A 24,627-nucleotide genomic window follows, 5' to 3' on the forward strand; every position below is an offset into this window, starting at 1 on the left:
AAAAAAGTTAGAAGTAAATATACAAGTCTTGGAGTCAATAGTATGAAAATGATAGAAAAAGTGTGTAAATGTGAGAGGTTGAGAGGTTTTTCAAGGAGAGGGGAGTAAAAGAGAGAAGAGAAAGACAATATGTAAGGCAAAACCTTGAAAGATCTTCACTGAAGGTACAGGCAGAGGGGAAAAAAGCAGGTAGCCAGATCCAGGAAAAATCAGCAAGGCAGGACATGAAGCAGTGGAGTTCTGTCTTGAAAGTTGGGGGCCAAATCATTTTCTTGATGGGAGAACTGGTACATTTTTAACTATTGGACAGAATATAAAGGAAGAGGTGAACATCAAGTTGCTTACAATCAGAATCCATTAGATTTTTTGACATTAGGATGCAATCATTGATGTTTGCAAAAACTATTTCCTATCAGTTGGTGAGGATGAACATCAAATAATGAGTAAGAGGGAAAGAACTAGAGGCAGGATTATAGATTCTCATCTATCATGCCTTATCCATTGCAGTTCCTGAAGAACAAAATGGGGAGAGTAGGGGAGTAATAGTCTCAAAAATTCACCATACATATACATTCCTTTTCACCCTTTTAAGTTGATAGATTCTTTTTTTCAACTTTTAATAAATATAAATTTCCAAAGTACAACTTTTGGATTATAGCAGCTTTTCCCCCCATAACTTCCCTCCCACCCACAATCATCCGATCTCCTACTCCCTCTTCCATCCCATTCTTCATTAAGATTCATTTTCAATTATCTTTATATACAGAAGATTAACTTGGTATATACTAAGTGAAGATTTCAACAGTTTGCACCACAGAGACACACAAAGTATAAAGTACTGTTTGAGTAATAGTTTTACCATTAATTCACATAGTACAACACATTAAGGACAGAGATCCTACAAGGGGAGTAGGTGCACAGTGACTCCCGTTACACAAAAATCCACTCAACATGAATTAAATATCTAAATCTACGACCTGACACCATCAAATTATTTGACAACATCGGAGAAACCCTGAAAGATATAGGCACAGGCAAAGATTTCTTTGAAAAGACCCCAGGAGGCACAGGCAGTCAAAGCCAAAATTAACAAAAGAAACAGTCAGGAAAGTGAAAAGGCAACCAACAGAATGGGAAAAAATATTTGCAAATTATGCAACCGACAAAGTATTAATAACCAGAATCTACAAAGAGATCAAGAAACTCCACAACAACAAAACAAACAACCCACTTAAGAGATGGGCCAAGGACCTAAATAGACATTTTTCAAAAGAAGAAATCCAAATGGCCAACAGACACATGAAAAAATGTTCAAGATCACTAGCCATCAGGGAAATGCAAATCAAAACCACAATGAGGTTTCACCTCACCCTGGTTAGAATGGCTTACATACAGAAATCAACTAACAGATGCTGGCAAGGGTGTAGCGGAAAAGGGACACTAATCCACTGTTGGTGGGAATGTAAACTGGTAAAGCCACTATGGAAGTCAGTCTGGAGATTCCTCAGAAATCTGAATGTAGCTCTAAAGTACAACCCAACCACCCCACTCCTTGGAATTTACCCAAAGGAAATTAAATTGGCAAATAAAAGAGCTATCTGCACCTCAATGTTTATTGTAGCTCAATTCACAATAGCTAAGACCTGGAATCAACCTAAATGCCCATCAACAGAAGACTGGATAAAGAAATTATGGGATATGTACTCTACAGAATACTATACAGCAGTAAAAACAAATGAAATCCAGTCATTTGCAACAAAATGGAGGAATCTGGAAAACATCATGCTAAGTGAAATAATCCCATCCCAAAGGGACAAATATTGTATATTCTCCCTGATCAGTGACAACTAACTGAGCACCTAAAAGGAAACCTGTTGAAGTAAAATGGACACTATGAGAAAAAATGACTTGATCAGCCATTGTCCTGGCTGTGAAGGAACAACTTACTATTTTATTCCTTTTAGCATTATTTTGTTCTACTTAATACCATTGGTTGAGTCCTTTAATTAGCACACAATTATTCTTTGGCATTTAAATTTAACTGAAAAGTGATCCCTGTTAAATATATGAGTGGGAATAGACTTACCCCTAATGGTAGAGCTAGAAACATGCTGGGGGATTCCAATTCAATCCCATCAAGGTGGCATGTACCAATGCCATCTTACTAGTCAAAGTGATTAGTTTAAGTTCATGATTGATCATGATGATAGGTTTAAGAGTCAAAGGGATCACATAAACAAGACTAGTGTCTGCTAATACTACCTGATAGAATTAAAAAGGAGAGAACGATCCAACATGGGAAGTGGGATACACAGCAGACTCATAGAATGGCAGATGTCCTAAACAGCACTCTGGCCTCAGAATCAGCCCTTAAGGCATTTGGATCAGGCTAAAAAGCCTATGAGAGTATTTTAGGCATGGAAAGCCAAGACACTGTGGCAAAATATGACCTAAATGAAAGATCTCTGTGAGTGAGATCCCAGTGGAAAGATCAAGCCATCAAAGAAGGAGGTACCTTTCTCTGAAGGGAAGAGAGAACTTACACTTTGAATATGGCCTTGTCTAAATAAGATTGGAGTTGGTGAACTCAAGAGGCTTCCATAGCCTTGGAAGCTCATGACAAGAGCCTTGGGTGATTACTGACATCATAAATCATTTTTGTATCAATTAGTAGTGTGCACCTGTCATGAATTCACTAAGAATCTGATGGCCAAAAGAATGAACCAATAAAAGACTTGAAGAGCTAAACCACCCCTGTTCCAAATCCCAGACTTAATACTTAGTTCCACTTAGTTCCACTGCTTATAAAAACATCTGGCCTGATTTGAAACAATGATGATATGCTAACACTCAGCTTATTGGATCATCTCGGAGCCACCGTCTCTGGAAGAGCAGCTGTAGCAGAGGGGCTGCTATGATACAGAACGACTCTGACGTCTGAGGAATGTAAATGGCCGCTCTGTCATCTTTGTTCCAAGGGGGGCTTTCAAACCCTAATGTGCTTCACCATTTATCTGTCATCTTACAAGTAAAGAAACATTTTTCCCTGTGTAACTACCCACAGGCATGTATTTAATTTTATTATTGCTCTCTGCAGTGCTGCCAGGAAAATCTCCTTTGAGTCTATTCTGATGAGGAGCACGGTTTTCACTTCTTGTCTGATCTCCAGAACCTTCTGAAAGGGAGACTCCAGTGTGGACCTCCAGATCTTCTCCACATAAGTTCTACTTTGAACAGAAGATTCTGATTGATATAGACACCAGGGAACACACCACTGAGCATGGATACAAAAGCAACAGCATGTACCCAGAGCCGCAGAGAGGAAGAGAAAACAACCCAGAATAAATGTGTCAGAGCTTGGTTTTAAGAGCAAACATCCAAAGGACAAACGTGGACCAAAATATCCAATACAAGATTGTATAATCCTTTGACTTTCACCTCAGGTGTGTCTTCCTATATAGGCCACTTTATTTTTTTTCCTGGAATTCAGGTAAAGAAATCTAAATTTATACTCCAAATATCTGTGTCTTGGATATGCCCAATTTCTACAACTGACTGTGGTGGTCATATCTGTAATATCTGCATAAAATTGGCTTGGCTTTTGCAAATCCCTTATGATTGCTTGGGTGGAGATGTGGTGGGCAAGCTTGTACTCCTCCATGTTGTTTCAGCTGAATTTTCAGTCTCCATGCCAAGATTCAGTTCCTGTGTGTACTGTGCCCTGTGCTACCTTCCATGGCCTCACTGAGTCACATCCAGATGCCTGCATCCTTCCAAATTCCTCTAATCCAAGGCTATGTGCATTTCAAATATGACTTAAGAATTTGGAGATAGGGGCCAGCAATGTGGCATATTAAGTTAAACCTTTATCTACAGTGCCAGCATCCCACAAAGGTGCCAGTTCGAGTCCCAGATGCTCTACTTCCAATCCACCCCTTCCTGATGTGCCTGGGAAAGCAGCATGAGATAGTCCAAGCCCTTGAACCCCTGCACCCACATGGGAGACCTGGATGAAGCTCTTGGCTCCTGGCTTCAGCTGACAGGCTGCTGCCACCATTTGGGAAATCAACCAGCAGATGGAAGATTCTCTCTCTCTCTCTCTCTTTCTCTCTCTCTCTCTCTCTCTAAGTCTGGCTTTCAAATAAATAAAATAAATCTTTAAAAAAAAAATCCAACCCATAGTATCTCCTTATTCTACTATCCCACACGGTTCCTCCCAAAGCAAGGAAGCTGCTGCCAGTGCCATTCACTCAAATCAGCCCAAGCCCTACCGAAATGGCCTTTGGGGGAGTGAGCCAGGCCAGTGAAAGATCTCTTTCACTCCTTTTCTCTCTGTATCTCTGGCTTTCATATAAAAAATACTTTTAAAAAAATTGTTGATGATAGGAGAGGTAGATTGGCTTAGCTGTAGAGCAGTACAATTCAACACTGACTGCTAGATTCTTCTGGCCTTACAACTTACCCATGGGATTTATGGTGATTTTGTTATACTAGAATTTTAGCCTTGCATCATGTTGTTACCCTCCCATCCTTCCTCCTCATACCCAGATCACTTACTTTAGCTCCCACCCAAGGTTTCAGATCATTTCTACTGCAGAGAAGTTTAGCCAGCCCTTTGTTTTGTATAAACCATCTGCTCATGCCCAGAGGGCCTCATCCCCATATGAGTATTTATAACCAACATGACTCTTCTCTCCCTAGGAAGAATCCTGTGCCAGTCAGTAAAATAATACAATTTTCCCTGCTTTTGCTACTTTAAAGCACTTATGCTTTCATTCTTCATTATGGAAATGTTGTTTTATGTTGTCATATTCTCACTTTTTAAAAAAATGAAAATATAAAGATTTATTTTTACTTCTTTAGTTTTTTCCCTTAAAGGATTTATCATAATCCTCCCCGACTTTGGCTTTTTCTATCCTCTAGAAGTTCCAACAAAAATGGCTAAGGAGGGAAAAACAGAAATCCTTCATTTTTTATCACAATCCCTCCATTTTATATTGGTTCAAAAATCCAGAGGGTTTGTTAGCACCTGCTCTAGGCAAGCCTCGTATCTCATCCCTGAGTCTGTTAAGGCCTGTTGTATGTTTCTTACCTCTTGCACATCCCCTGTGTCCAGAGATATCCATTTATTCAACTTAACTTGCTGAATGAACTATTCCCTGAAATTTTCTTGTGAATCAAACAGAAAAAAAAAAAAGAAGTCCACCCTCATATAATAGGCATTCTTTAGGGGAAAAACTGAAACTATCAAAAAATGGGCAAATTATTTAATATGATGAAAAGAGAGCCAGGGAAATTAAAAACAGGGAAGAGGAACCGAGAGTGAAGGGGTTGGTAGTTCTAACAAAGTTGTCAGAAGCACTCAATGCTATGGTGACGCTTGAGTAAATATTGGCCTATTGGTTTCCTATTGCTGCTTTACCGAAGTACCATAAGCTCGGTAGCTGCAAACAGCACACAATTATTTTCTTGCTACTCAAAAACCGGAAGCTCGTTTCACAGAGAGGTGATGAAGGTGCAGACAGGGCTGTACCTTCTCCAGGTACCCTGGGGCAGAATGCTCCCGGGCATTTTCCAACTTCCAGAGCTGCATTCCTGGGCTCATGGCCCCTTCCTCCAGCCCTATATTCACCAGTGTAGGCTTGTGCTTTTGAGGTCACACTGCCTTCTTCAAATACTTCCTGAACTTCCTTTTAAAAATGATACTAATTGGAGTCAGCATTGTGGCATGACAGGTTAAGCTGCCATGTTAAGCATCCCATATGGGCACCAGTTTGCATCCTGGCTGTTCCACTTCCAATCCAAATCCCTCTAATGACCTGGGGAAAATTACAGAATGTAGTCCAAGTGCTTAGACCCCTGCCACTCACGTGGGAGACCTGAAGAAGCTCCTGGCTCCTGTCTTCGGCCTGGCCCAGCCTTAGCTATTGTGGCCATTTGGGGAGAGAACTAGCAGATGGAAGATGTTTCTCCCTCCCTGTCTGTAACTCCTACTTTCAAAATAAAGAAATCATTAAAAATAAAAAATACACTAATTGCTTGCATTTAGGTCCTATTTGGATAATCCTCATCTCAATCTCATTAATTTAATCATATATGTAAAATCTCTCTTGGCTTAGAAGTAATATTCACAGGTTCCAGGAATTAGAACCCAGATATCTTTGGAAGCCATTGTTGAACATATCACAGGTAACAAAACAGTAAGCCATGCAAACATGCAGTGGGAGATATTTCTACACATGAAGAATGGCACCTGACAAGCTTTGAGACCCACATATGGCCAAGTGTTCAGGGAGCAGCAGAGAAGCTAGAATGCCTCCAGTGGATCCAGGAAGCAGCTTCGCAAGGAGGTCATAGAGACAACAAAGAGGATCTTGCAGAAGAAAACAGCCAGGGCATTATGATTGTGACTTTTACTTTGAGATCACACAGACAGAGAGTGTAAAGACTCCATTCAGGTGAATGTATTAGAAATGCTGAAAGGTCTAACTTCTTATCCAACCCTTGGCACAACGTTATAAAAGTGTTATAATCACACATACACATAGAAATTGTTCTCTATTTAAATTACAGTTTGGGGACAGTTGTCTTGGCACTTGGCACATCCTTATCCCAGAGTGCTTGTTCCAGTATCAGCTACACTGCTTCCAATTCAGCTTCCTGATAATGAACCTGGGAAAGCAGTAAATAATGGTCCAGCTGCTTTGTTCCCTGCCACCCACATGGCAGACCTGGATGGAGATCTGTGATCCCAGTTTTGGCCAGGCCCATCCTTGGGTCTTGCAGGCATTTGGAGAATGAACCAGTGGATAAATGATACCTCTCTCTCTCTCTCTTTCTCTCTCTCTCTCTCTGTCTCTCTTTCTTTCTCTCTCCTTCCTCCACTCCCAACCCCAGCCCTTATCTCTCCTCCTGCTTTTTTTACTGTGTCTTTCAAGTAAGTAGATCAACTTACTGGATTTCACTGCACACTGCAACATTTTGATCATTTGACTTCAAGAATCATAGGTGATTGAAAATGAGACTGGGAGGAGAGGGTAAGTGGCTAGAGAGAGACTGTCTGAATGAGACCATTCAAATAGGTGTACACAAAGCCTCCAAGCACAGGTTGGTACCACCTGGACAGGCTGAGGCAGTGGAAAAACCCAGCTGGCATCAGCAAGATGTGCTAATGAGACTCTCTGAGCACCGTGAACACAATGAGCCTGCTCAAATGGCACGGATGGCCTGCAAGCCCTGGCTTGTTGCCCATGGTGCTTCCTGGCACTGTACCTGACAGTGTTCAGCCGTCTCCTGGTGCTGACCATTGTTTCTGATGTGGGCTGGGAAAGCCAATTTGGAAGTAAAAACTGAACCCTGTCTCTTTCTATTTGCATTCGTGCCACAACAGTCCAATTCTCCAGGCAGTGTCCACACATCTAACTTCCAAGGGGGAAGTTCAGGTTCAATATTTTAATGTATTATTTCACTGCACAGAGCATCTCCATTTCCACTTGCATACATTCCACAGTAAGCATTGGACAAGTAAATTGACCAAACATTTAAAAAGAAGCAAGTTCAATACTGGAGACTTGCCATATCTATCTGCAAAATTTCAGTGAGAAATAGAAAATATTTAGAAGTTAAATCCTTTAATTTTTTGGTTGTTTCTGTTCCTTCCTCTCCCAACACATTTTCTGCCTCATTACATTCACTTCAGGAATAGAGTTATATCCACAGGTAAACTTAGATCTTTCTGCTTCAGCATCTAATCTTTAGGACAGTTTTAGGAGAAGCTCCTCTCTGTTTAGTAAATATTTCAGATAACCCTGGTGAGTAACTTACAAGCCATCTATCTGGTTATTGATCTCAGTCATCGTTCCAAGTTTCCACAAAGTATCAGCTACCACTTATTAGGGAAGGATGTCGATTTGAGGGGCAGAAGGATGGAGTTATACAGAATTGAAAAGAACTAGGTATGGGGAGTGCTGGGAGTATTTTGCCTGCACAGTCCAGTCATCACCCACCACAGGCACGCTAGCCTGCAAAAACCACCAATCCTTTGGCACCCCGAAAATCAGGTGTTTTTAGTTTCAGTGTGTCCATGAATCACTGACTACTAACTCAGCTACCTTCTTCAGCACCAGCAATGGTGCTAGTCTCTTTTCTAGGAAGAAAGCTCATGTTGTGATGTACATGCACCAATGTCCAGTGACTCTATTCTACTGATACTTCTCCTGGGCACAAACATGGAAGATGTCAACTTGGTGTGCAGAGAACACTGTTCAAAGGACTGCACAGTTCTGAATCCGATACTTGAACTTCCTTTTGAGAAAATCCATTCAATGCCTATAGTCCTAGTTTCCTCATGTGTAGAATGCTGGTATTAGTTCAGGTGGTCAACATTTAAGTCATATAAAGAGTTAGAACAGTGCATTAATATACCTGAAAGAGGAAAGACTCAAAATAAAATTTAATTGGGAACATTCAAGAAAGGGAGGATAAAAGTGACATAAAGAAGTAAAATGAGGCCAGCACCGCAGCTCACTAGGCTAATCCTCCGCCTGCGGCGCTGGCACACCAGGTTCTAGTCCCGGTAGGGGCGCCGGATTCTGTCCCGGTTGCCCCTCTTCCGGGCCAGCTCTCTGCTGTGGCCAGGGAGTGCAGTGGAGGATGGCCCAAGTCCTTGGGCCCTGCACCCCATGGGAGACCAGGAGAAGCACCTGGCTTCTGCCTTCGGATCAGCGCAGTGCGCCGGCCGTTGGAGGGTGAACCAATGGGAAAGGAAGACTTTTCTCTCTGTCTCTCTCTCTCACTGTCCACTCTGCCTGTCAAAAAATAAATAAAATAAAATTTAAAAAAAGAAGTAAAATGAATCAGAGGGGAAAAAAGTGGAATGGAATACAAGCAAGGGGAAAGCAGCAGGCATGTTATATAAGATGCTGAAAAAGCAAACGGTGAAACAGTTAATATTTACAACAGCAGTCACGGAAAACTTTCCAGGAATATAGAACTACCAGAATCTATGCATTGAGAGGGCTCACAAATTACCAGGAAACACAAACACAGAACAATCAGTTCTGAGACATAGCCTAGCTCAAATTATTAGGTTTCAAAGATAAAAATAAAATTTTCTGGGCATAAAAACAAAAAGATGAAATGGATAATAAGCTTAACCTTCTTTTCAAAATATAAAAAGCAAGGTAACTATATGGAACTTCATTTTTAAAAATTCAATAAAATAAAGTATGAAACATGATTTTTGTATCCAATCCATTTTTCTTTCAAACAGAACATAAAGCAAACACATAAACAGTTTTCCTTATACAGTAACTTAGTGAACTCTGGAGCCATTGGCATTTCTTGAGACAAATATCAGAGTACTACTGTGTAAACTAAGGTCCAAGGTCTTGTTTTGTAAGGAACACACTCTCACTTCTTCTCTCTCATGCTGCCTGTGGCTATTTTCACATTAAGATGAAATAAATTATGATAGAAAGAGTATGTCATCTCTTCTACAAATTCTCATGCATTTACTACCTTGCCCTTACAGACAAAGATTGTTGACCCCAGCCAACTAGAGGACAAACATCGTCCAACCAAATAATGAGAGGAAAAGTTCAGCAAAAAGCCTGAAGGCAAGCATTTTGTAAGTATATATAATCCTAAAATAACAGTGGGAATGAGAGTAGAAGGCTAATGTGCAATTGTTAAATATCACAACCAAGTGGAAATGCTGCAATTAAAAGTGGGAGGAGAGGAAAATAGAAAAGAACTTATTTTATAGGTAACACAGCAGTACTATAGAACACTGACAAACAAGTATTGAGAAACTAGATGGAAATAGACTAACTACAGGACTTTAAAAGCTTTCAGTGCAAGGTTATCACTGGGCAAGATACTTTTCCATATACCCTTAAAATGTTTTAAATTAAAGAGGAAATATGTATAATTCATAGAGAAAAATTGCATATTGCAATGTATCTAATGAGCAAATGATACACAACTCAGAGACTGAAGATCAAACACATCAGTCACAAAAATAATTGTGAATGGTCTTGATTCACTGGATTAATTTGCTAGGTCTACAATAACAAAATACTACAGATTGGGTGGTTTAAACTCCTAGGCTAGAAATCCAACATCTGGTTGTTAGAAAGCTTGGTTTCTGCTTAGGCCTCTCTCTTTGACTTGAAGATTGCCACCTTCTCAGTGTGTCCTCTTGTGATCTTTCTTTCATGCACACACATTACTGATAATTCTGCATTGTGATCCTAATCTCTTCTAGTAAGGAACCCAGTCAGATTGGATTAGGGCATTCCTCAGTGGCCTTATTTTAACATAACTGCTCCTTAAAGGACCCGACTATAAATACAGTTGCAAGGGGTAGTGCTGTGGCTTAGCAGGTAAAGCTGCAGCCTGTAGTTCTGGCATCCCATATGGGTGCCAGTTGGAGACCCGAATGCTCCACTTCCAATTCAGCTCCCTGCTATGGCCTGGAAAAGTAGTGGAAGATGGCCCAAGTGTTTGGGCCTCTGCACCTGCATGGGAGACACGGAAGAAGGTCCTGGCTCGTGGCTTCAGATGGTCCCAGCTCTGGCCATTGAGGCTATTGGGGGAGTGAACCAGTGGATGGAAGACCTTTCTCTCTATGTCTCTGCTTCTCTGTAACTCTTCCTTTCAATTAAATAAATAAACCTTTAAATAAATGCAGTCTAAGAAGTAGAGGTTATGGCTTTAACATAAGAATAGGGGAACAAACAAATTTAAACAAAAGACATATGAAAAATTATTTCTAAAATTGATAGGAAAATACCAGGTCTAGATGCTTTCACTAGAGAATGTTACCAAGCCTTCCAATACCAATGCTATTCTCAGTTTTCTATGAATGACCGCAGGGCACTAAAAAGAAAAGGTTTCTAATTTCCTTTATGAAGCAAGAATATTATTTAAACAGATGGAGAGTACAATGGAAGAAAGTCATAACTACTATTCATGAGTTTACTGATAAAAAGCTTTTAAACACAATATTACTAAGCAAAATCCAACCTCACATTATGAAAAAAATACACCAGGTCCAAGTGGTATTTGTGCCAGGAATGTAAGGTTGATTTACTATCAGAAAAACTATTAATATAACATATCACATTGTGAAATCTGAGGGGAAAATTATGTGGTTATCTTCATCGGTGTTGTGAATGCCTTTAACATTCAGGGACTGGCCTTTGGCACAGTGATTCAGATGCTGCTTGGGATACTCAGTCCCGTATCAGAGCACCTGGGTTCACATCACAGCTCCACCTCTGATTCCAGCTTCAAACTGATTTGTGCTCTGGGAAGCAGCAGATGATGGCCCAAATACTTGAATTCCTGCCACCTATGCGGGAGCCAGTCTACTGGCTTCAATCTGACCCAGTCTCAGCTCTTGCAGGCATTTGGGGTGTGAACAAATGAATTTAAGATTCTCTCTCTCTTTTTTTCTCTCTCTCTCCTTTGCAAACACATTCAACAGCTATCCATTACTAAAAACAAGTAAAAAACAAAACCTCCAAACTATGAGAATGGGACTTAAGATATTTTTTATTGGCTGATGGTGTGGCATAGTGGGTTAAGTCACTGCCTGCATCACCAGAATTCCATATGAGCACTGGTTTGAGTCCTGGGTTCTCCACTTCTGATTCAGCTCTCTGCTGATGCACCTGGGAAAGCAGAAGGAGATGGCCCAAATGCTTGGGCCCCTGCACCCATGTGGGAGACCCAGAAGAGGCTCCTAGCTCCTGGCTTCAGCCTGGCTCAGTCCCAGGCTTTGTGGCCATTTGGGAATGGACCAGCTGATGGAAGCTCGCTCTCTGTCTCTCTCTCTCTCTCTCTCTTTCCTTCCCTCTCTCTTTAACTGTGCCTTTCAAATAAATATTTTTTTAAAAAAAGGAAATATTTAAAAACAAGATATTTTCACAACACATATGTAAGTATGTCTATGTTTACATGTATCTTACCTGTTCAATTCTATCTTATTTAAAGGGAAATCATATTTTAAAGACAGATATTCATCTGTGTGACAATTATTTATTTTTAAAGGCTTATTTATTTACTTGAAAGGCGGAATGGCAGAGAACAAGAGAAGGAGAAATGTGAGAGAGAAAGTGGTGGGGGAGCTCTTCCATCTGATGATTCACTCCCCTCACTCCCCAAATGGCTGTAAAGGCTGGGGCTGGACCAACACAAAGCCAGGAGTCAGGAACTCCATTCAGGTGTCACTCACAAGTGGCACTGGCTGCATTCCCAGGCACATTAACATGATTCTGGATTGGAAGTGGAGCAGCCGGGACATAAGGGACTTGAATCATTACTCAGCTCTGAGATGCCAGTGTCAAAGCAGGTTACAGCTGAAACTTCTGTGCCACAACAGTGGTCCCAAAGAGAATTTTTTTTTTAAATGACATTTATTTCTTTGAAAGTCAGAGTTACACAGAGAGAGGACAGGCAGAGAGAGAGAGAGAGAGAGAGAAGAGAGAGAGAGAGAGAGAGAGAGAGGACTTCCATCTGCTGGTTCACTCCCCAGATGGCCACAATGGCTGGAGCTGTGCTGATCCAAAGCCAGGAGCCAGGAGCCAGGAGCTTCTTTTGGGTCTCCTACGCGGGTGCAGGGGCCCAAGGAGTTGGGCCATCTTCTACTGCTATCCCAGGCCATAGCAGAGAGCTGGATCAGAAGTGAAGCAGCTGGGACTGGAACCAGTGCCTATATGGGATGCCGGCGCTTCATGCCAGGGTGTTAACCCGCTGCACCACAGTGCAGGCCCCAGGAAATATTTTATGTATTTTTACTATCACCTCTACTAATCCATGTTATAACAGAAATAGTTGCCAAACCAATTAGAAAAGAGAAGCAAACCTAAGAATAAGAATAGATGTAGCAGTAAAAGTATCTTTACTTGAAAATGACATGAAAAGCCCTGGAGGATCAATAATATAACTAACTCAAAGCATAAAATAATTCAATGAAGTAACATATTTCAAAAATCAACACACAAAAAACAATAACATAGGGGCCGGCACTGTGCCGTAGTGGGTAAAGCCACTGCCTGTGCTGGCATCCCATATGAGCTCCAGTTCAAGTCCTGGCTGCTCTACTTTTGATCCAGCTCTCTGCTGTGGATTGGGAAGACAGTGGAGGATGGCCCAAATGCTGAACCCATCAGGATGACCTGGAAGAGGCTCCTGGCTCCTGGCTTCAGATTGGGCCAGCTCCAACTATTGAGGCCACATGGGAAGTGCACCAGTGGATGAAAGACAAACCCACCCCCACCACAACCCCCGCCTCACTGCCTCTGCTTCTCTGTAACTCTGCTTTTCAAATAAATAAATAAATCCTTTAAAATAGCATTAATAAATCATACATTAATAGTTAAAGGGCGGGCCGGTGCTGTGGCTCACTAGGCTAATCCTCCACCTGCGGCACCGGCACCCCGGGTTCTAGTCCCAGTTGCGGTGCCAGATTCTGTCCCGGTTGCTCCTCTTCCAGGCCAGCTCTCTGCTGTGGCCCGGGGGGTCAGTGGAGGATGGCCCAAGTGCTTGGGCCCTGCAGCCGCATGGGAGACCAGGGAGAAGCACCTGGCTCCTGGCTTCGGATCAGCGCAGTGCGCCGGCCGCAGCGGCCTTTGGGGGGTGAACCAATGGAAAAAGGAAGACTTTTCTCTCTGTCTCTCTCTCTCACTGTCCACTCTGCCTGTTAAAAAAAAAATAGTTAAAGGGCATAATAATAGAGAAAACATCATTAAAAATAGCCTCAAATAAAATTGAATACAATAGGAATCAATTTAACAGGAATTATACAAACCTATATGAGAAAAATTGTAAAATACTCTCACTAATGATGAACATAGATCTGAGGGCTGGCACTGTGGCGTAATGGGTAAAGCTGCAGCCTGCAGAGCCAGCATCCCATACGGCACTGGCTTGAGTCCCGGCTGCTCCACTTCTGATCCAGGTCCCTGCTCATGCACCTGGGAAAGAAGTGAAAGATGGCCCAAGTCCTTGGGCCCCTGTATCATCTGGGGAGACCCAGAAGATGCTCCTGGCTTCAGATCACCCCAGCTCTGGTCATTATAGCCATTTGGTGAGTGAATTAGCGGATGGAAGAGATCTCTCTCTCTCTCTCTCTCCCTTTCAAATAAATAAATAAATCTTTTTTTTTAAAAAAAAAAGTAGATCTGAAAAATTACAATACCTCTCCTGTCCTTGGATAGAATGCCTCAACATAAATACAGATGTTGGCCAGCGCCTCAGCTCACTAGGCTAATCCTCCACCTGCAGCACTGGCATCCCGGGTTCTAGTCCCGATTGGAGTGCCAGATTCTGTCCCGGTTGCTCCTCTTCCAGTCCAGTCTCTGCTGTGGCCCAGGAGTGCAGTGGAGGATGGCCCAAGTCCTTGGTCCCTACACCCGCATGGGAGACCAGGAGAAGCACCTGGCTCCTGCCTTCGGATCAGGCGCTGTGCGCTGGCCGTAGCAGCCATCAGGGAGTGAACCAACGGAAGGAAGACCTTTCTCTCTGTCTCTCTCTCTCACTGTCTAACTCTGCCTGTCAAAAAAAAAAAAATACAGATGTCAATTCTTCAGTTAATTTACAAATTTGATGCAAATCCCCCAATACAAATAGGCAATGTTTGCAATTAAAAATTTGATATTAATTTCATAGTAAAAATCAAAGATGCAATAATAGCCAGGAAAACATGAAAAAATTATGAGAAGACTATCTATAGACATTAAAATATATGATTACAGAGTCTGTGATTAAGAATGTGATATTGGGGTACTCACAAATAGGTGTAGATTAGAATCAAAGGTGCATGACTGGATTCCAAAGAATATGGAAACTTAATGTGTGACAAAGATGACATCTTGAATCCCTGGTTAAAGAGGGACATTTTAAAATAAATGATTCTGGGCCAACTAGGAAGCCATCAGGGAAAAAGATATAATGAGACGTATACCTCACACCATAAGCAAGTATAAACTCCAAAAGGATCAGGAATCCAGAGGAAAAAGTGGAACCACACAAATAATTTAAAAAAAAAAAAAAAAGAACCACAGACATAATTAAACTCCATTATAGGGAAAGTCTTTTGAACAATGACTCAAAATCTGGATGCAATAAAAGAAAGGTTGGTGGGCTGGTGCTGTGGCTCATGGGGTTAAAGTCCCATCCTGCAGCATTGGCATCCCATGTGGGCACTGGTTTCAGTTCTGGCTGGTCCATATCTGATCCAATTCCCTGCTAATGCATCTGGGAAAAGTAATAATGAAAGAAGGTCCAAGTGCTTGGGCCCCTGCACCCATGTGGGAGACCTGGAGAAAGGTCCTGGCTCCTGGCTACAGCCTAGCTCAGTCTTGCCTGGCTGTTGCGGCCATTTTGGGAGTGAACCAATGGATGGAAGATCTCTTTCTGTCTCTCCTTCTCTCTCTCTGTAGCTCTGCCTTTCAAATAAATAAGTAAATCTTTTAAAAGCAATAATAAGATAAACTCCTTAAAAGAAAAAAATTAGTAAACTAAACACCATACTTTTTGTTTGAATGTGCATAAAAAAAACAATGTTTTTGAATTTAAAGAAATCATTAAAACTGGGCGAAACTATTTGTAATATATGCCATAAACAAAGGACTATCATCCTTAGTCCATAAATCACCCTTAAAACTGAGGGGAAAAAGCAACAACCCAATAAAAATGTTTAAAGTATATAAATAAACAATTCTCAGAAAAATGAACCAAAAATTCTCCTCAAATGCAGAAGAACCTAAGTCATTTTGGCAAATAGTATCTAAAGTAGATACTGCAAAGCTGAAAGAACCATGTGTTAGTATTGTAACCTAGTCGGTAACAATGTTTCTCCTAGGGATATGATTAGGAATTCTGATGGAGCATCTATGTGTGCAAGAAAAAAACAAATAAAAACATATAGAAGATAATAAAAGCCAGGTTTCTCATTGTAAGACAAAAAAGCTAAAAATAGGCAAAGGAAAAGCACTAAATATGAACAATTATTGTATTGAAATTCAACATATCAATTAAAAGTCATGACTTTTAATACTATGTATATAAATGAATAAATATAGATTTTTGAATATACATGAATTAGTATATACATATTAATCTATCTCTAGATGTAAGAATTACATCCTAGCAGTTCTAAGCTTATCTGGTACCCAGATCTTGATTGATAAAAAATATTCTTAGTATAAGGAATGACAAATCCTTGAAAAATGGCTGATTCCAGGACTGGGACAGTGAAAATATTAAATGAGCTTGAAAATTAGGTGGTATTAAATGCTGCTCCATAAAATAGATGAGGCCTTGTCAATAACACAGCTATCAGCCTAAAGGAGTCTCTCCTGGCCAGAGGAGGAACAATTCGAGAAGAAATATATAGTATTAGATTATAACACATATAGCACATCGACACTAAGTATCCATGAATCCATATTGACAGAAATAAATGATAAATTTAATAAATAAATACATTAGAAGAGAAGGCTTTTCCACTCAGAATTCCAATTAATAAAATATAGAGAAAGACAAAATCACCGTTACACAAACTCCACAGTAGTAATTGTTTATAACAACATCACCTGATAGATCCTGGGAGTTTGAAGAGAAAGTGGATTTGCACAGTTAGAAAGTCACTGCTGTCAGTATTTATGGATTACAAAGAGACAGGTAGTAACTTTTTACAGCGGTAGAAAGAAACCTCATAAGCAAGGTATCCAGGTCACAATTCCCAGGAACAAAATATACATCATAAACCCCATGCTGGAACCCACTGAGGGTAAACTCAGCATCATTTCTGCAATAATCTTGTCCAAGTGGAACTATTCAATTCCATAGTTACAAAATTCCAGACACTTACAAATGCAAGAAAATTTGACAAATAATTAATCAGTAATATTAAAGAAGTGATATACTCATGATACACCCAGAAATACTGTTATAAATGACAAGGGAATGCTTAAGAACTATTACAGATTAAAAGAGACTGAGGGAGAATAATATTTGAGCACATATTAGGATACTGAATTTGATTCTGGAAAAGAAAAAACACTCTTAATGGAAAATCTGATCAAATTCACATAAGGACTTTATCTGTATTAATAGTATTACACCAATGTTACTTGCTAACTTTTAATAGTGGTAATATGGTAAAGAATTAGGAATAATGTTTACATGGAAATTCTTTGTACTATTTTTGCGAATTTTCTGGAAGCCTAAAATTACTTAATAAAAAAACTTTAAGGACGTGTTGGGATCATTTATCTCAACAGCAGTGTCCTAAAATATTTAATTGCTTCTTATGGTAACTCAGATTTTTGGAACTACCCTGTCATCTATCCTTTGAGTTTTGCCTCTCCAGCTTCTCCTATGTATGCATAGCTACCTCACTGTTCTCTAACAAATTTTTTGCTTGTATTTTTGTTCAAGACAACTAACTTTAAGCTCAATCTGCGTATAAACAACAAAACATAACTGATGCTGGCTAGCTCAGAGCATAGATATCTCAATTCTAGTTTCAAAGTATTTCATGTTCCCATGGCCACGTGGAAAATATATTGAAAGAAAAAATATAAAGTGGATTCCAGTGAGCTTTTTTTTTTTTTCCTTTTAGTCTAAAGGATAACATCCTGTTGTCTTTTACAATAAAAAAAAAAGCTTTGAATTTAGGAAAATCCTTAATTACAAACACCAGAACATAGCTAGAAGTGTTAACCTCAAAGGTGTCTTTTGATATTCACATGTATTGCTCTCAGTTTCAGCATGTCATGACTCAATTTCCTGTGTGACTCTTCTGTACTCTGCTATCTAGACCTCAGCGTGATACCGAATACAGTGGGAGGTGTTTACTTATTACCAGATAACCATTTTCTCATTATGAGCCTTCAGCTGTGATGGCTGATTTATTTCTCTCTTCATTCACGTTTCTGCATCTCTACTCGTCTATCATGGCCTCTCAAACTCTTATATCTACCTTCACAGTGATTAAATGCTTTTATTTTAGAAAGCAACAGTTGAAGAGAATAATTCCTGGTGGTGATATGGATCAATGTTAGGATGCAAATACATCTGATGATACTTAGGATTAGTTTAACAATGAGTCAAAATTGTGAGGACCTGAAATCTGCCTATTTCTTTACACCCTCTTCATTTTGTTTCACTCACACATTCACTTTCTTAGGTAATTTTTTTTTAGAAAGCTAAATATAGGTAGACAAATGTGTACATATCTAGTAGGATCCATATTTTGTTAAGAAGACAGATACACAAACAAATGCAGTCTCATCTAAGGATGATATTATTTGTTAAACTTTGCTTGATGTAAAACAACAACAAAGGGCAGGACTTTGTTGCTGCTGTCAAGAGGCCACTTGTCCTGTCCATATCCTAGACTGGAGTGCATGGGTTGAGTCCCAACTCTGCTCTGATTCCAGCTGCCTGCTAATGCATGCCTGAGGAAGCAGCAGCGATGGCTCACGTAGTTGGATTCCTGCCTCCCATGCAGGGGACCAGGATTAAGTTATGGGCTCCTGGTTCTTGCCTGGCCTACCTTGAGCTTCTAGGGAGTGAACCAGTGGTTGGAAGATTTCTCTCTCTGTCTCTGTCTTTATTTCTCTCCCTTTCAAATAAATATAGTTAGTAGAGTTAAAAATAAAAACACAATATAAAATAATAATACAAGTAAAGTATGGACTTTAGTTTAAAAATAGTCACAACAAATAAAATGATGGCAGAACTAACAGCCATTTAAATTTGTCAATAATCCATTTGTAATTAATTGACATCTTCCCACAATGTTGATTTCTTACCTTTCTTGTGCCAGTGATACCAGTAAGATTTGTGCAAAAGTTATCTTCAAATATCTGCTTCTTTGAACACTCTAACAGTATTTTCAGTGAGAGCTGTACTATATATATCCTCATATTTCTATACCTGCATTATTTGATTATCAAAAAATATTTTTAAATTAAAGATGTATTCAGCAAAATCATGTCTGTTGGTTCTGGGGAATTTAGCCAAGCAAAAATATTAGGTCCCTATGTTTAATTTCCTGCTTCTGCTGATAATGTGTCATGCTGTGAATGACAGAAGATGAAAGGAGGTATTTACTTATTTATTTATTTTCACTCAATATCACTCATAATGGTTTATGAGATGATGGTGGAGATAGAGGTAGTACCAAGTGAATAAAACAGGATTTTTGTTGTTGTTTGAGATGTTTTAATGTTTAAAATTGGTTGTATGGAATTCTGTTGATTAAAGAAAGCCTGATTTCATGATCTCAAGGTGAGACCATTCCCCAGAACCAAAAGCTCCTATATACAACTTCTCTCCTAACATTTCTGCTAAGATGTCAACTGGGCGTTGCAAAGTTCACCTATCAAATCTGAGTTTCCTAGATTGCCCATTAACCAATTTCCTTTTGCCATCTCATTTCATAGTAGCATTATCAGTTCATTTAAAAATTATCTCTGTGCTATACTAACTTTTTTAAAAAATTAAAAATAATGCAAAGTCAGCCAGCACCGTGACTCAACAGGCTAATCCTCCGCCTAGCGGCGCCGGCACACCAGGTTCTAGTCCCAGTCGGGGCGCCGGATTCTGTCCCGGTTGCCCCTCTGCCAGGCCAGCTCTCTGCTGTGGCCAGGGAGTGCAGTGGAGGATGGCCCAAGTGCTTGGGCCCTGCACCCCATGGGAGACCAGGAGAAGCACCTGGCTCCTGCCTTTGGATCAGCAGGGTGCGCCGGCCACATTGCACCAGCCGCGGCGGCCATTGGAGGGTGAACCAACGGCAAAGGAAGACCTTTCTCTCTGTCTCTCTCTCTCACTGTCCACTCTGTCAAAAAATTTAAAAAAAATTAAAATTAAAAAAATAATGCAAAGTCTGTATGATCTTTTTGAAGTCCCCTTGTATGAGTATATGTGTATGTGTGCGTGTCTATGGAAAGAGGCAGTAATGTTGAGGGATTAGCTCAGCCGTGGTAGATGCCAATGTGTCTGAAATCTGTGCAGAAGCCACCACGGGCTGGAGATTCAGGAGACAGTTGATGTTATAGTCTTTCATCTAAAAGCTGGAAACCCAGTTACCGTTTCTGTGTCCCAGTATAGGGGCATAATTCCTTATTTCAAGAAACCTTAATTTTTATTCATAAGGTATGGTATTTTAACTGACTGGATGAAGATCACTCAGCTTATGGAGGATAACATCCTTTAAACTAACTAATTGTAAAAGTTAATCACATCTCAAAAGACCTGTGCAACAATATCTAGACTAGTGTTGACCAAATGACTGGTCACCCTAGCCTAGCTAAGTTGACGGAAAATAAACCACCATAGTCATCATCTTTGATGTCTCTTTATCCCCAATCCAACCATGACCCTATCCCATCCACTCCATTTCCTCTCCTGGCCCAAGTTATCACTGTATCTTGCCTGTAGTATTACTGAGACTCCCCTCAGGTTTTCCTGCTTTCACCATTTGTCTACTCGAAGCATGCTTCCACTCCCAGGGTCTTTGCCTCTGCTCTTCTTTGAGACCGAAAGGAGTTTACACCAAGTTCCTGTGGGGTTGAATAAATCACTTCCTTCTGGTCCTCACTCAGAAGTCACCATCCCAGTTAGACTTTTCCTGGCTGGCCCCCTGTCAGGACCCATACTCAATTCCTCATTCCCTGCTTTCTTATCCTAACACTATTTCCTTACCGAGATATTTACTTACATATTGTCTTTCCCCTACCAGTCTATCAACTCTGTGAGGTAACAGTTTATGGGTCAGGTTAAAGCCCCCACCTGCAGTGCCAGCATCCCATATGGGTGCCAGTTCAAGTCCCGGCTCCCTGCTAATGTACCTGGGAAAGCAGCAGAGACTGGCACAGGTCCTTGGGCCCTGGCACCCTCGAGGAAGACCCAGAAGAAGCTCCTGGCTTCATACTGGCTCAGCTCCAGCTGTTCCAGCCATTTAGGGAGTGAATCAGCAGATGGAACACCTCTCTGCTCTCCTTCTCTCTGTCACTCTTTCAAATAAAATGAAATAAATCTTTAAAAGAAATGTGTATGTTGGATTCTGCATGTGTATTTGAAGTGGGGGTGTTGTCACTATCTCCTAGAATACAGAACATTGCTTGGCATGTGGTGGGTATGTTTTTTGTTTTTTGGGTTTTTTTACAGGCAGAGTGGACAGTGAGAGAGAGAGAGAGACAGAGAGAAAGGTCTTCCTTTTTGCCGTTGGTTCACCCTCCAATGGCTGCCGCGGCTGGCGCACTGCGGCCAGCGCACCGCGCTGATCCGAAGGCAGGAGCCAGGTGCTTCTCCTGGTCTCCCATGGGGTGCAGGGCCCAAGCACAGAGGATTGGGTATGTAACAATACCAGTTTGATGATGAAAGTTACTTAGAGAAATAAACTATAATTAAAGAAAGTTTTAGTATTTATAGGGCCAGCAATATAAGTACACGATAATTATCCAAGGCAGAGGGTCTTAAACTTTGGCTTACATACATAAAACATAAGAGGAACAGTGAAATGTTGAGTGTGACCACAATGAGAAGTTCAAGGAAATTAGTGTAGAATGTGGATTAGTAAGTAGGAGTTGATTGCAAAATGCTTTATGGAAACTTTATATAAAGGGAGATATACAAAAGGATTTTTAAGAACAGGAGTAACAGGTCCTATTTGCACTCTAAAATAAATACATAGGTTGTAATTTAGATGATGTTTGAGAGAAGGACTAGGCAGTGGCTACTGTTTCTAAAATGATCATGCTGAAATAAAATAATTTAGGGTTACTTTGTCTTAAGAAGAGATAGGAAAGTGATAACAACAACAGTATTAAGGATGGGAACCTATCCCTACATTAAAAATAAAAATTGTTAAGAAAAAGTGTTGAAATTGCATATTTCTAAGTCTGTACTGCACTGAAATAAGGAGTCATTTTGAAGTAATAAATAAATACAATTGTACTAATGATTTAGGCGCACGTGGGAGCTGAGGATGATTATTTTCATCCTCTCAAGTAGCTACTGCTGTTTATAAAGTTTGCAAGATAAAGGCTTGAACTCATTACATTTACATAAATCCCTTTGAATCACTTTTTGTTATCAATGCACTTACAAAATGAATAGATTTTCTAACACTTTCTAACTTTTTTCAATTAACATACTTATATTTGCACTTTATTAAATTCAGGTTTTCTTCATGTAAGATATCTTATCATCTTATCACTAAAACATGTAGATTCCAGAATCAATCAAAATTCAAAACTTTAATTTCCTCTGTTATGAATAGAGTCCACCTCTTCTCACCTTCTGCATGATATCCACTGTTTTCATTAAATCAAAACTAGTCACTTTGCCCTTTGTAGGTTTAGTTGTCAAGCCTTAGCAAGAACTGAAAAAATTAAATTGCAAGTTGGTACAAAAGCTCAGTACATCATAAAGGAGATTGCTAAATATTTTTTTTCTCAAAAAAAATGAAACATTTCAGGCATGAATTTTTCTTGATGTAAATTGTTCATCTTCTTTGTCAGAACACAGAGTTTAGCAAGTTGATTTCTAATATTACATTACACTCAACAAGAAAAACTCTGCCCTTTATAAAGTGTATTAAATACATCAGAATAACAAGTATCAGTGCACATTTCAGTGTTTAGTATGTTCTTTAAGCACATCCTGAAAGAGGATGAAGTGGCATCTGAGATAGGAAGAAGCAGCAGATGGCTGTGGTTATACCTCCAAGTACATTGAACAATAGATTAGAATAGATCCAAGACTGATTAATTACACAAGCACTTCTTAGGCAACAGCAAATATTAGGCTGGAGGAGAGAATGCTGCCTCTTTCTCATTCCTTCTTTCTGGGTACAGAGTTGTTTATATTTGATTTGTCTTTATACTGATTTGTCCATTTCTGATTTTTCTGGGTCCAGAACTGACACTTTCAGCTTGGTATCTGTCCAACAGGGCCTATACCTCTGAATCTGACTGCACAACAGGCAGACTTATCCCTAAATCTAGGCTTTGACTTCCCTTCTTTAGAGCATTTACTTTCGGAAACTTGTAATTGTTAAGTCTTACTTTTTCCCTGTCAGGTGTGGACTTTCTATAACCCAAGAAAGTCTTTTTGAAGGATGTGGAGAATGTAATCAGTGTAATCATGAAAGACAGAGCCTGATCCCTCAGTCTCAGTGAGAGGGCAGGAGCCTAGTACTGGGATAAACCCCAATTAGCAAACACAGATGGCCTAATCTCCTTAACCATCCCTCCCCACGTCTTCCAGTCCCTTCTGCTAACTCTCCCCTGCCTTTAAAACCTCCTGGGCCTTTTGTTCCTGTGGAATTTAACTCTTATTCTTGACTCCCATGACATTAATGGTAGACTTTTTAGGTCTTCCTTGTCTGTGTAACTGCATCCAACAAAGTTCTGCTATGACAAGTCACAGGCTGGTTTCTTCTACCAACAGACCATCACAGCCCTGTTCAGGGATGTGTTTTCATGGTTCAGCCCAAATAAAAACACAAAACCAGGGGTAAGGGTAAAGGAGAGGATGTGACTTTGGGAAGTCTCTCCTTTGGTTTTCACTCTTACTTCTATTAGTTTACTATAAACAATCCCCCTGCCTCACCTCTTCCATGGGAGGAGAAGGAGTTAGTTACTTGAAAACCTTGGAAACCAGAGATCCGCTTGGCTCTGAGGCCAATTCAGAGGACAGACTGAAACAGAGGAAGCTCTTTCTAACTGGTTATTGCTTTTATGGATCAAGAAATAAATAACTATGCTACAAATTCAGATATAAATAATAATTTCAGGTAAATAATTTCTGAGGTACTCAAAAGCTGAGAGTACATCAGGTCAGTGCTTAAAAAATGAAAAGTATTTAAAAATTAAACTCATCTTCAATTTAAAATGCATTTTAAGGGATTTAAGTCACTCAAGAAAATGTCTAAGAGATTTTAAGCTATTGAACTTGAGTTAGTCAAATATTAAACTAAAAGAGTAAAAATGATTTTTCATTTTCAAATAACTTCATTTAAATTTATAAATGACATAATAAAACATTTTTAAAAAGCTTGTCAACCTAAGGAAAATGTATTTTTTAAACTGTCAGCTTAAGGAAAAATATAACAATATATTCATTGCCAAAATACATTAAAACTCACTTTGAGACAGGTCTTACAGTGCAGTGAGTTAAGCTGCCACAAGAGTTACCCACATCCCTTATCAAAGAAACTACTATTGGCTGAGTCCCATCTTCATATGTGATCCAACTTCCTGCTAATGCATACAATGGAAGCAGCAGGTGATTACTGATGCATTTGAGTTCCTGGCTCCCACCGGGTCCAGCCCTGGTCCCTGCAGGCATTTGAGAAGTGAAGCAGAAGGTAGAAGATTCTCTCTCTCTCTTTTCTTTCTCTTTCTCTCTTTTCTTTCTCTTTCTCTTTCTTTTTCTCCCACTTCCCTCTCCCTCTCTCCCTCTCTCTCTCAAGTAGATGAAATAAAACATGTAAAATAAATCTTCTATAATTATACATCAAAAAGGTACAATTTGCTAATTTAAATCAATGTTTATTTTAGTTAGCATATGAGATTTCTGTTGGCTGTCAATTGCCCAATG

Source organism: Lepus europaeus, chromosome 10 (assembly GCF_033115175.1).
Source record: "Lepus europaeus isolate LE1 chromosome 10, mLepTim1.pri, whole genome shotgun sequence".
NCBI classification, from domain to species: domain Eukaryota; kingdom Metazoa; phylum Chordata; class Mammalia; order Lagomorpha; family Leporidae; genus Lepus; species Lepus europaeus.